We start from the raw sequence: 12,667 nt of genomic DNA, 5'->3' as shown, positions 1-12,667 counted from the left end.
CGCCAAAAAAGCAAGTCCTGAAAAGGTACAGTTGTGGTCCATGATGGCTGTTGTTAGACATCAGCAACGAACGTATGACTTCACAGGAAAAGCATGTCACAATTTAATGGACGCTTTGATGGTTCTTGGAGGAGTTTCTAAGCTACACGATCTTTTAAATGTAAGCGTTAAATTAACTATTATGGTTTAATAATAATTATATTTCAGGAATTAAAGCTCTACAAAGACATCTATAGAGCGTGTTTCATAGATAAATTGGATCCAGACTATACCACGTTGAAGACTAGATTTGAAACGAAATGGGAGACCCTTAAGCTGTCGAATTTCACAAAGTTTCATATTTTGCAGTTCCAGTTGCTGGTCTGAGATGATACATACTGGAGAATCTCTTGGTATGTTCGGAGGGCAAACTACTGAGAGCGTTCCCAGCAATTTTTCTGAAACATGGGAGAGATATCGTACGCTCTAGACATCTCAATCCTATTTCAACCAGCTGTTGATTGCTGTGATTGACTACAACAGCGGGCATTTGAATTGGTTTTGGTTGTTTGTAGTAAATAGTAACTGTTTAATTATTATAGATACTGATACTGTTAAAACCTATGGATTTGGTTTAAAATTTCAATTCACGATAACTTTTGATTTCGTGGATAAAATGTTCTCAAATTTTCAGTAACAATATTCGAATACCATACGTTTCGAATGTTGAATTCCAAATTTATGAAGGGTGACAGGTCGATAGCCACGATCGTGATACAACCACGATTGAAGATTAATAGTTCAAAGAGAATTTCATTGAAAATCGCTCTAAAATTTCAAATCGCTCAAACTATCAATTCCCTCGATGAGACATTTCCAAAATTTTAGAGATGATACCTGGATGCTATATCTTTCGAATGTTGGGTACCGCTAAGATGGGTATTTTATTTTGTTAATAACGGTTTTAGACACACCGTGACATTAGTGACCCAATTTTGTCAGCCCTTATGCGAAACACGTTTTTTTCTCTCCCTTAAAACTAAAAATTATTTCGAACATTGTATCCCTCTATCTTCTGTTTTTTTTTTGGTACTCAGTCATTTTTTTTTGTTTTACATTTTTATTCGTGAAGTGGGATTTTGTGGGGGCCCCCCTGGCCCCCCCTTAAATCCGGCCCTGGCTGAGCTAATAATGTTTCAAATTTAGTTCAAGGTGGGATTAAATTTTCCTGTTAAACTCTTAGCAGATGACTGTAAATATTTTTCTGTCGATACCACCGCAGATAAATATTTGCACTGTGAATGCGTTCATTATAAAAATATGTAGGTATGCTGAAGCTATAAAGCTATAAACGTCATGCTTTACCATATATCACTTAAAATTCAACTAATTACTTCTATGCTTGCCCACATTTCTCCAGGTCAATGATATAATAGCTTCCATTAGGGTGCCTCATAAATATATATCAAGCCTAACTTTACCAAACACCGTATCTAACAAAATTCAAAATTGTTCCTATACAAACTCATACATTGAACATTTCGAAAACGTGGAAAATCCGGGTATTTTTTCACAAATCGTCCTCGAAGACGAGTGATACAAGTAGTCCTCAACGAAATTCAGCGTCTCATGTGAAAATCTCTTTTTTGTTTACATATGTTACATACGGTGTTTGGTAAAGTTAGGCTTGATATATTGTTTTTTTTTTGAGAGTTGTGAACTCAGCCGAACCGAACAAAATAACAATAACAAATACAAAAATAATGCAACTCTATGAATAAATCGTGTCCCACTAAGAGCACCAATGCATCAAAAAATAAAGTGGAAATGCACAATAAAATAGAACATTACAAATTAACGACAAGTGACACAAAAAAATACTGATTACTAAAAAAATGGATAACGAAGTTCAATCCCCGGTTGACGATGTTTCAGTTTTTTATCCATCGGTCGATTCTGTGATTGTGTTTCCTCTGGCAGGTTGCTTTTTGTTCGGAGCATTTGCTGCTTACATAACTTTTGTTTGGTTTAGTATTTCTAATCCTAATAAATGTATTTTTTTTTTTGTAAACTCAAGAATGGATACTCAATGTTTTTTACATGGATGCACTGGTTCGTGCTTCAGAAAAATTGAAAAAAATACAAGCCGGCCATTTTTATACTCTAGCAATATCAAAAACTAGTCATAGAGTGTTTTTCTAATAAAATAATTGATGACTGCTAAAATTATCCGGAAGTAAAAAAGCAAGAAATATTGTACACATTACGTTCAATTGAATGCAATGCAGAGTTTAAAATTTTCATTTTCAATGAAAATGTATATGTATCTATATATACAGGGTGTTAGGTTCATGAGTGCAAACTTTTTAAAGGGTGATAGAGGACCATAAATGGTGTAAAAAATTGTTCTACGCATATGGTCAAATCTCAACCGTTACGTAGTTATTGGACTCCCCATGTTTTTGACTCTTATTACCTTAACTGGCTATAACTTTAAAATGGTTTAACTTATCGCAGTTTTTTTACCCTTATTCGAAAGATTATTGAATTTTCTATCAAATGGCATCTTTGAACCGATTGGTTTAGCTAAATAACTAAGTTTTCTAGGGCAAAATAGCTAAAAATAGTGTGTTTTTATTTGTTTATGTCCATTATCTTTAAAACATGCGTAATAAATTAAAATTCTTTCTTTGGGAAAGTTGTGGCCCCTGTTCCACTCTACAATTTGTTCTTAGACGCCAAACTTCTAACTCTTATCGTTTTCTTGCAATTTTGATTTAAATGTGCAGCACAGTGCGCAAAAAAGTGCTAACCATGACGATTGCAAATTTCTGAACTGAAATGCGACGTTTAAATCGAAATTGCAAGAAAACGATAAGAGATAGAAGTTTGATGTCAAAGAACGAACTGTAGAGTGAAACAAGGATCACAACTTTCCCAAAGAAAGAATTTTAAATTATTACGCATTTCTCAAAGATAATTGACAAAAACAAATTAAAACACACAACTTTTAGGCTATTTGATCTAGAAAACTTAGTTATTTAACTAAACCGATCGGTTCAAAGATGCCATTTGATAGAAAATTCAATAATCTTTCGAATAAGGGTTAAAAAAGTGCGATAAGTTTGACCATTTTAAAGTTATAACCAGTTAAGGCAATAAGAGTCAAAAACATGGGGAGTTCAATAACTACGTAACGGTTGAGATTTGACCATATGCGTAGAACAATTTTTTTCACCATTTATGGTCCTCTATCACCCTTTAAAAAGTTTGCACTCAGGAACCTAACACCCTGTATAAAAATGAGTTTGAAATCTCTTTGAGGCAACAAAACTCACAAACGGCTGAACCGATTAGGATGGCTCTTGCACGGTTCGATTCGTTTTCATGGTGGCTGTGTTTATATGTACAAAAAGTTACGAAAATCAACTAGAAAAGTAACAAAATTGAAAAAGAACTGATTTTCTATGAGCTGGGAAGAAAATCAACACGACCGAAATGAAATCAATCTAGAGTGCGGTGCTATTTTGAGCTCAACAGTTGTCAAACCACCACAAGACGGCAAGACAAAGTTTGCCGGGACAGCTAGTTTCTTATAAAAATCAGTACTAGCTTTGAAGCGATTTGAACAAGTTCAGTATCTAATGGAATCAGCCGTAATTTTGTGATGATGCATAGAAGTGTTGAACCACCCTATCCTTCTACACATCACCCAGTCCGTTGACTGAACACAAAATATTGCAACATACCGAGCGTGTGGCGTGGACGATGGTTTCATTCAGGCAATCAGGAACTACCTAGCCTTGTAGGCGCCCAACTCAAGATTTTCTCACGATATGTGCAAGTGCGCCCGCACATTGTTGAGCTTTACTTCGGCTATTCAATGCGTGTTCAGACAGAGGAATGCTTCGTCATTGCGTTTTTCATTACATCCATGACGGAAGAACTTTACGAACTAATATAGAAACGGCGATTTTATATTGATGGACTGAAGGACTGTGCAACTAATTTCATTAATTCTATAAGTGACCAATAAACAACCAACAGTATGAATAATTTCCAAAAATACTAGAAACGTACCAGAAACCATTTATTGCTGCCTTTTTAAGGATACTTATTTATCAGCTGCATTGTTTATTATTGTTTTTTTGACAGTTTTCATTGTATTATTGGCTTATTTTATTTCTTAGTATTTGTTTTTATTTTTATATTAGATTATGTTTTATTCATTGTTCCTTTTCTGTCTCATTTGTTTTCTTCTTCACAGTTTATTTTGTTTTTATAGTACTTCTGCTGTTGAATTGTTTTAGATTTTTGGTGATTGATTATATTTACATTTTATATTTTTGCTTTTCCTTTTTTGAAGTTCTCGTTTAGTACTGCCTCATAGAAAACCTTCATTATAAATGTTCGATTTATGATCATTAAGAAAATATGGCAAGATCTATTTCCGTTCAAGGCCTTCACATTATAAACTATTTATGTGTCAGGGGTGGTAAACTGGTAAACCCCATACGATGAACTTATGCCATGATTGTGGTAATAGTTCTTGATTTGCATATCGCTTCCGAGAAAGGTATCCTCTTGTTCTTGCCGCCACACTTTGTGCTGTCATGCAACGTCAGATTAAACTTGACCTGCCTTATTTCGTTTTGCAATCTGTGAGCTCGTGCTGTACCTATACCAACAGCTTACAAGAAGGATCATTTTCCTTTCTATATTATTCTAAGTAGGCACCCAACGATTTAATCGGACCATGACCCACCAACCGTAACAAAACGATCCTACATTACGTCAAAGGCGGTAAATCATGTGTTGGTGCTTGGCCTAAGAGATGGTTTTCACGAATGGCCGTCAACGACGACTCTCGCTATGCCACCGGCGGCATGATTGGTTGTCCTCATCGTACCCTAACTCAAGTGGATGGCCGAATAATGAATGAAAAACGACGACGACGAATCGAAATTCGAAAACCGCGGTGCACACCGAACTAGTGTGCGGGGTAAATGTGCGAAAAAGAAAATCAATTACCCATGCCGGGAGGGGCTTTCCAGCCTATTTCCTTTCGAAAAAGTTTGGCTCAGTTTGAATCAACGAACGAAGGCCTGTGCAGTGCCTTGTGCTCGTGGCACAACCAGTTAATGTTGAGATATCGCAAATCCGGGTGTGATTACTTATAGACTTCCGAATGTGCAATGTATTCCTTTATCTGCTGGTGTATTAACAACCGGAGTATGAAAATTCCGGCAGCTCACAAGCAGGCTCTCAAAGCAGCCGCGTGTCGAAATGAGGTGAAAACTAGTGATCCGCCGGAAGAGGCTAAAGTGATACGAGTGCAGATTGGCCGTGGTGGAGATTCCAGCGAAACCGTGACAAAAAGTAATAACTTTCTAATTCGTGCAACTTGTGTATTTGACTTGACACCTACCTGATTAGGAATCCTTCAGTTGAATTCCTAAGAACATTGAAGTGTAGAATATGAACAAGACTTAAGATTCCAGTACACACAGGGTCAAATATTGGTGTTTGGCTCGATTGTATCTTCATTAGTGTCAAACACATGTTGTTTCTTGAGTTCTTTTTTGTCAAATATTTGACCCTGTGTACTTATAGCCATACATCTTATGTGGCATACGCTTATTCCATGTTTATTGTTTGACTGTGTGTGTATATAGTGTCCCAACCCAAGCAACACACATGTTATAATAGAGTTACGGCAGCGCAAGTTTTGGTTGTATAGAAGTTTATTTTACGTAATTCTAACATTGTGTTGAAATAACGTAAAATAAACTTCAATACAACCAAAACCTGCGCTGTCGTAACTTTTATATAACATGCGTGTTACTTGGGAAGATAAGCAAAATTTGTTCAATCACGTCAAATTACCTGTCTCATCAATATGGGGAAAGTGGAGGAAATGATGATGCAACCAATTGCCCACAACAAATAGTATGTACAACTACACGTGCACAAACTCATCTCTTGGGTTCTTCGGGTTATGTGGGGATCGACCCACTAAAAACTCCGGCGACCTTACATGAGTACTCTCTATTGGTTAGCGTTCCACCAGCTACCGCCTTGAGTTGTCCTTTCTTCTCTGGAAGCTTGGGTTCTGGCTAGTGCTACAGGGTACCCATTAGACTCGAGCTCCCAGATGGGGAAGGGACCAACTCAACTTGCTGTTAGTAGACCCGCCATTTTTTCTGTATTTCAAATACGATTCGGTAGACGGTGGAAGTACCGGAATCCCACTTGTCCGACCCCGTACACATCCTTTCAACAATGTTGTCAGGAGTGTCTTGTCGCAGTCAGCTCATTCTGGATATACGGAGGACCCTGCATGTCCGAATCTGTGCAGACACCACCTCAAGCATTCACGACCTGACAGAAATTGCGTCAAGTGAAAGCTCACCTCACCATGGAGCCTGCTCGTCCACTTGGACACGCTCGGTATGAGTCTGTTTGTCCATCTAATTTTGCTGAAGGAATCCCATTCCCTCTGCCGCTTCAACATATACGATATTCTGGCGATCGCGCCTCTTATGCCGCGTCGATCGAAGTACTCTTCATCCTCCATCGTCCACCACTAGTGCTATGAGCAGCATGCCCGCTAGCACTCATACCGCGTCGCTTCCTTTGAGATTGTGCGGTATGCGCTGCCCATCCTAAGGCACATCAGCCTGTTGGTACTCTGTAGTTGCTTCAAGTTTCGGTTGACCACTAGCGCACTCGATCATGCAGCGGCCCCATACCGTAGTATGGAGACCGCTACTGTCGCGAGCAGCACACGCTTACTCGAGACTGTTGCCGAGTTATTTGACATTATCTTTGACAATGCCATTATCGTCATGCTTGCCCCTTTTGCAGGCATACTCCACGTGGCTTCCGAATTCAGCTTATCGTCGATCATCATGACCCTCAATTACTTCAGGTATCAGGTATCAGAAGGCCGGCTCCAGAGGCACGTTATCCTCCATTTGGGACATTTGTGCCATCGCCAAAATAACAGCCTATTTCATCATCTACCTGAGGGAAAAGGAAGGAAAAAGGACTTGGATGGGGATAGGGACAGGTAGGGAAATAGGAAGAATACCCTGGAAGAGGGTACTAACGCACAAGCGTACCACAATGGGTTCAAACAGCGCCCTGAAAAGGGCACTGTAATAACGCATAAAGCGAAAGAGAGCCTATAGCTCTTTACCACAGCGGGTTAAGAACAACAGAATATCCTGAAGATTCAGGTTTCTGAAGTCAGTTTCACTTAATAAGTGTTTACCGAACACTCGGAAACGCAGTTGCGCGAAAACTGGACAGTTGCATATCAAATGATACGAAGTTCCATAATCGGATTCACAGCTATCACAGGCAAATGAATTAGCTTGCTGAATATTCGCCATGTGATAGCTGAGTCGGCAGTGGCCAGTCAATGCTTTGACCAGCATGCTGCAATTCTGCTTAGACAGATTAGTTAGATACTTCGCCACCCGTAGAGATGGCTCAGAACTATACAATTTGGTTTGACGACATGACTCCAAACTATTCCAATATTGTCTGTGTTGAGTGACAGCCCAGGTGTGAATCTGAAGCTTAATCCAACACTTTGATATCGGAATAGCTGGCTCAGGGCCAATGAAGTCATGTGATGCTCCAGAGCGAGCTAACTCATCAGCCAATTCATTTCCAGCGATGGAAGAATGACCAGGTACCCATACAAGGTGAACAGCGTTTGCTGAATTCAGCTCCTCGATTTGAGTTCGACAAGCGATAACTATCTTCGACCTGGAGTTGGCCGAAGCAAGTGCTTTAATAGCAGCCTGGCTATCTGAACAGAAGTATATTACTTTGCCCATTACGTGCTGCTGAAGTGCGGAATGCACTCCGCACATAAGAGCAAAGATTTCGGCCTGAAAAACGGTGCAATGTCTACCAAGTGAGTAAGACTGATATAGCCTTAGCTCACGAGAATAAACACCAGCACCTGCTCGACCTTCGAGAAGGGAGCCATCAGTGTAACATACGATGCTTTCTGAAATACTTCTTTCCAGATAACCAGATGTCCACTCTTCCCGGGAAGGGAATATCGTGGAAAATGTCCTATATGGAAAATTACAAGCAATTGTAAGATCACTTGGAGCAAGGACAATTTTGTTCCAATTCACCAAAAGTGAAAACAACGAGGTGTGTGTTGATGTGCGGTTCACAGGAGTTCCCTCTAATAGACCGAGTACCCATACACGGTAAGTGCAAGAAAGTGCTTCATGTTTGAGATGAATGTGTAGTGGGGCAACGTCAAAGAGAACTTCTAGCGCTGCCGTAGGAGTTGAGGAGAACGCTCCAGACATCGCCATTAAGCACATCCTTTGGAGATGGCCTAATTTTGATTGGACCGTTCTCACTTCACCCTTTTGCCACCACACAAGACATCCATAAGCCAATATTGGCCGAACCACAGTTGTGTAAATCCATTTGATATACTTGGGTTTTAGACCCCAAGTTGTACCAAAAGTACGCCGGCATTGCCCGAAGGCCATACAAGCTTTCTTGATTCTGAACTCAATGTGAGGTGTCCAGGAAAGCTTGGAATCAAGAATGACTCCAACGTACTTTACCTGTTCAGTCACATCGATTTCAGAATCAAAGAGACGCAAAGGTCGAACGCCATTAAGGTTTCGCCTTTCCGTGAAAAGAACAATAGATGTTTTACTCGGATTAACCGAAAGGCCATGTTGGCGACACCAACCCTCAACTACCTGAAGGGCGTTTTGCATCAGGTCGAAGAGGGTGCTGATGCACATACCAACTAACAATGTTAGGTAGTCGTCGGCAAAACCATAAGTAGGAAAACCGCTATTATTGAGTTACCTCAATAGCGTATTTGCTACGAGATTCCACAAAAGTGGTGATAAGACTCCCCCCTGGGGGCATCCACAAACACTCAATTTCCTAATCCCTGCTAGACGCAATGTCGAGAAGAGATATCGGTTTTTGAGCATTTGGTGAATCCAATTGGAAATCATTGGAGATATACCATGACTCCGTGCGGCACGGAGTGGCATCGAAAGGCAGGTTGTCAAAGGCACCCTCGATATCTAAGAAAACTCCCAGACAAGACTGCTTTTGAGCGAATGCTTTCTCGATATTGTAAACAACCTTGTGTAAAAGAGTCACAGTGGACTTACCAGATTGGTAGGCATGTTGGTTCACATGAAGAGGCACGTTGACCAGATGAACATCACGGATGTGATGATCCACAATGCGTTCTAAGCATTTCAGAAGAAAAGAGGTCAAACTGATAGGTCTGAAACTCTTTGCTTCTTCATACGACGCACGACCCACTTTTGGAATAAACTTTACAGTAATATCCCGCCAGGATTTGGGAATATACCCTGTAGCAAAACTGCAAACAAGTAGTTTTTTCAAAACATGTTTGAAATAATCAAATCCCTTCTGAAGCAAGATAGGATAAATCCCATCTGCCCCAGGAGATTTGAAAGGAGCAAAGCTATTAAGAGCCCACTCAATCGATTCTATAGTTACAATACTCCGAGCCGAAGCTAAAGAATCATAACTACAAGAAAAGACATCAGGTTCATCCGAAGATGTAATATCCACACATCCAGGGAAGTGTGTGCTGAATAAGCATTCCAGAACTTCCTCATCAGAGGAAGTCAGATCGCCATTTGGCAAACGAAGTTCGTTCACCCGGAAATCCTTAGATTTCGCAAGGATTTTGTTTATCCGACTGACTTCACTCAAGCTGGAAACATTTGTACAAAGGTTTTTCCAGCCGGATCGTTCAGCAGACCGGAGAGCTTTCCTGTAGGCCTTGCGAGCTGACCTGAAAGCCTTCGAACCAGCCGAACGTCGTCTGTTCCAACTCTTTCTACATTGTTTCCGGAGTTTCGCCAGATCAGAGTTCCACCAAGGGGTTCCTCTTGTGATCTTCACAGACCGTAGAGGGCATGCTTCTTCAAAAGCTTCCATAATGAAGGCCGTTATAGTATCAACGGCATCATCTAAATCACTTGGAGTGTCAATGGATGGCCGCAACCAAATCAGTAAAAAGATCCCAGTTTGTTGACCGGGGATTCCTGAAACGCAATGTTTGCGAAGTAACATTTAAATAGCATAGCATAGCATGAATACTTGCACAAATCTTGGATGGAGTTGCAAAGTTGAATATTTCCATTGACATTGCTGATGTCGCTACTATCTACAATGTCATAGATTCACTCAGCTCCACACACCTGGCCAAGTCCTTGCAAGCATTTATAAATCCCTTCATCAACTTAGAAAGAGCCCAGAACTGAAGCATCTTCCAATAGATAAAAGGATGTTGAAAATAGCGAATTTTCAACTTATATGCAGTTATAAAGTAAATATCCTGAAATAGAATTATTTATAAATAAATAATATTGGAAAGATCTCACCAATTGTTGTGGGGTTTTTGTGGTTCAATTCCGATCATCTAATTGTCTTGATTAATGTTCTTCTCTGTAAAGAACAACACAATACTCAGCAAAGAACAACACAATACTCGTTTGCGAAGTAACATTTAAATGTTCAAAAAAGATATAGCGATGGTCAGATAAAGATTCTTCATCTGACACATGCCAATTGGTCAGCTCGTGACTAATTCTGCTAGAGCAAAGCGTTATATCTAACACTTCCTCTCTAGCAGATACCATGAAGGTTGGACGGTTGCCTATGTTAAGTAATGCAAGATCTGTACTACTTAAGTACTCCATCAAATTGGAGCCTCTCAAGTTAATGTCTGAGCTGCCCCAGATGATATGGTGAGCATTAGCATCACTGCCAACAATTAGCGGAAAGCCTTTTGAAGTGCAGTATGCGATGACTTGTTTGAAAGCATCCGTAGGGGATGGTTCATCATGCGGTAAATACACAGAACAATAGACGTATTTCCTGTTGAGGTTTCCAACAGATACATCAATTGTGATAGCACATACATCTCTGGTGGTTAGTTCAGAGATGAATGTAGCAACTATTGCGTTGTTGACAAGCACACAGGCTCGAGGCATGACACGCGAGTTTGCCATTTCATGTTTACTGAAAGTGGCAAACACCGGGTTCACAAGGTTTCCTAGATAGAAATTTCCCTTACGAAAGTAAGGTTCTTGTACCAAGGCCACTTGGGATGTACCATTTTGCATAAGTCTGCAAAGATTGATCGTTGCTGTTCTTTTATGCTGAAGATTGATCTGAGCTATCCTAACCGTAGCCACTACCCAAACTAGGTAAGATTAAACTCTTCGCAACAACAGCACAACAAAGAACAGCAACAATAAAACCAAATCGGTATCGATTGGAAAACGCCAAAGGCGAGGATACACAGAATGCACTGTGTAAATCGCATAATGCGAAACCATATAGGTGAAAATTTGAACTAATTAACAACATCTTCATAATCCCGCCCTTATTTAGCCTCAAGTGAGACTAAAGAAGGGCAGCTGATTGTCTCGGAGAAACACAAGGTCCACTGCACCATTGCTCCGGTTAGCGCAGTAAGGGCTACATACTGTGGAGGGCGCCCTGGTACTTCACAGGCTCCGTTAGAGGTTAGGTTTTTATTAGACCCCCCTAGCCATTCATTCCTAGGCACGGTAAGCATAAAGCCGCATCACACCATGAATTAGGGGTCACCTGTTGGTGGATTCTTACCACCAGTGCAGTGCATGGTACATAGTGTCCCAAGATTTATCCAGTCACGTCAAATTACCTGTCTGTAATATGGGGAAAGGGGAGGAAATGATGATGCAATCGTTTGCCCACAACATACTGTATATGCAACTACACGTACACAAACCCAGTAGGTGGTTCCTCGAGTTATGTGAGGATCGACCCACTAAAAACTCCGGCGAACGTACATGAGTACTCTCTATTGGTTAGCGTTCCACCAGCTACCGCCTTGAGTTGTCCTTTCTTCTCTGGAAGCTTGGGTTCTGGCTAGTGCTACAGGGTACCCATTAGACTCGAGCTCCCAGATGGGGAAGGGACCAACTCAACTTGCTGTTAGTAGGCCCGCCATTTTTTCTGTATTTCAAATACGATTCGGTAGACGGTGGAAGTACCGGAATCCCACTTGTCCGACCCCGTACACATCCTTTCAACGATGTTGTCAGGAGTGTCTTGTCGCAGTCAGCTCATTCTGGACATACGGGGGACCCTGCATGTCCGAATCTGTGCAGACACCACCTCAAGCATTCACGACCTGACAGAAATTGCGTCAAGTGAAAGCTCACCTCACCATGGAGCCTGCTCGTCCACTTGGACACGCTCGGTATGAGTCTGTTTGTCCATCTAATTTTGCTGAAGGAATCCCATTCCCTCTGCCGCTTCAACATATACGATATTCTGGCGATCGCGCCTCTTATGCCGCGTCGATCGAAGTACTCTTCATCCTTCATCGTCCACCACTAGTGCTATGAGCAGCATGCCCGCTAGCACTCATACCGCGTCGCTTCCTTTGAGATTGTGCGGTATGCGCTGCCCATCCTAAGGCACATCAGCCTGTTGGTACTCTGTAGTCGCTTCAAGTTTCGGTTGACCACTAGCGCACTCGATCATGCAGCGGCCCCATACCGTAGTATGGAGACCGCTACTGTCGCGAGCAGCACACGCTTACTCGAGACTGTTGCCGAGTTATTTGACATTATCTTTAACAATG

At 41.0% G+C, this 12,667-nt stretch overlaps 1 protein-coding gene across 9 annotated transcripts in view; it reads left to right on the top strand.

Annotated features, from left to right (window-relative positions):
* The window catches only part of LOC109412996 (kinesin-like protein Klp10A), a 176,235-nt gene that overhangs the window by 151,024 nt on the left and 12,544 nt on the right, over positions 1 to 12,667 (top strand). The gene's annotated exons all lie outside the window — the stretch shown is intronic.

Source organism: Aedes albopictus, chromosome 1 (genome assembly GCF_035046485.1).
Source record: "Aedes albopictus strain Foshan chromosome 1, AalbF5, whole genome shotgun sequence".
Lineage (NCBI taxonomy): Eukaryota > Metazoa > Arthropoda > Insecta > Diptera > Culicidae > Aedes > Aedes albopictus.
This window is presented reverse-complemented; position numbering and strand designations above follow the sequence as displayed.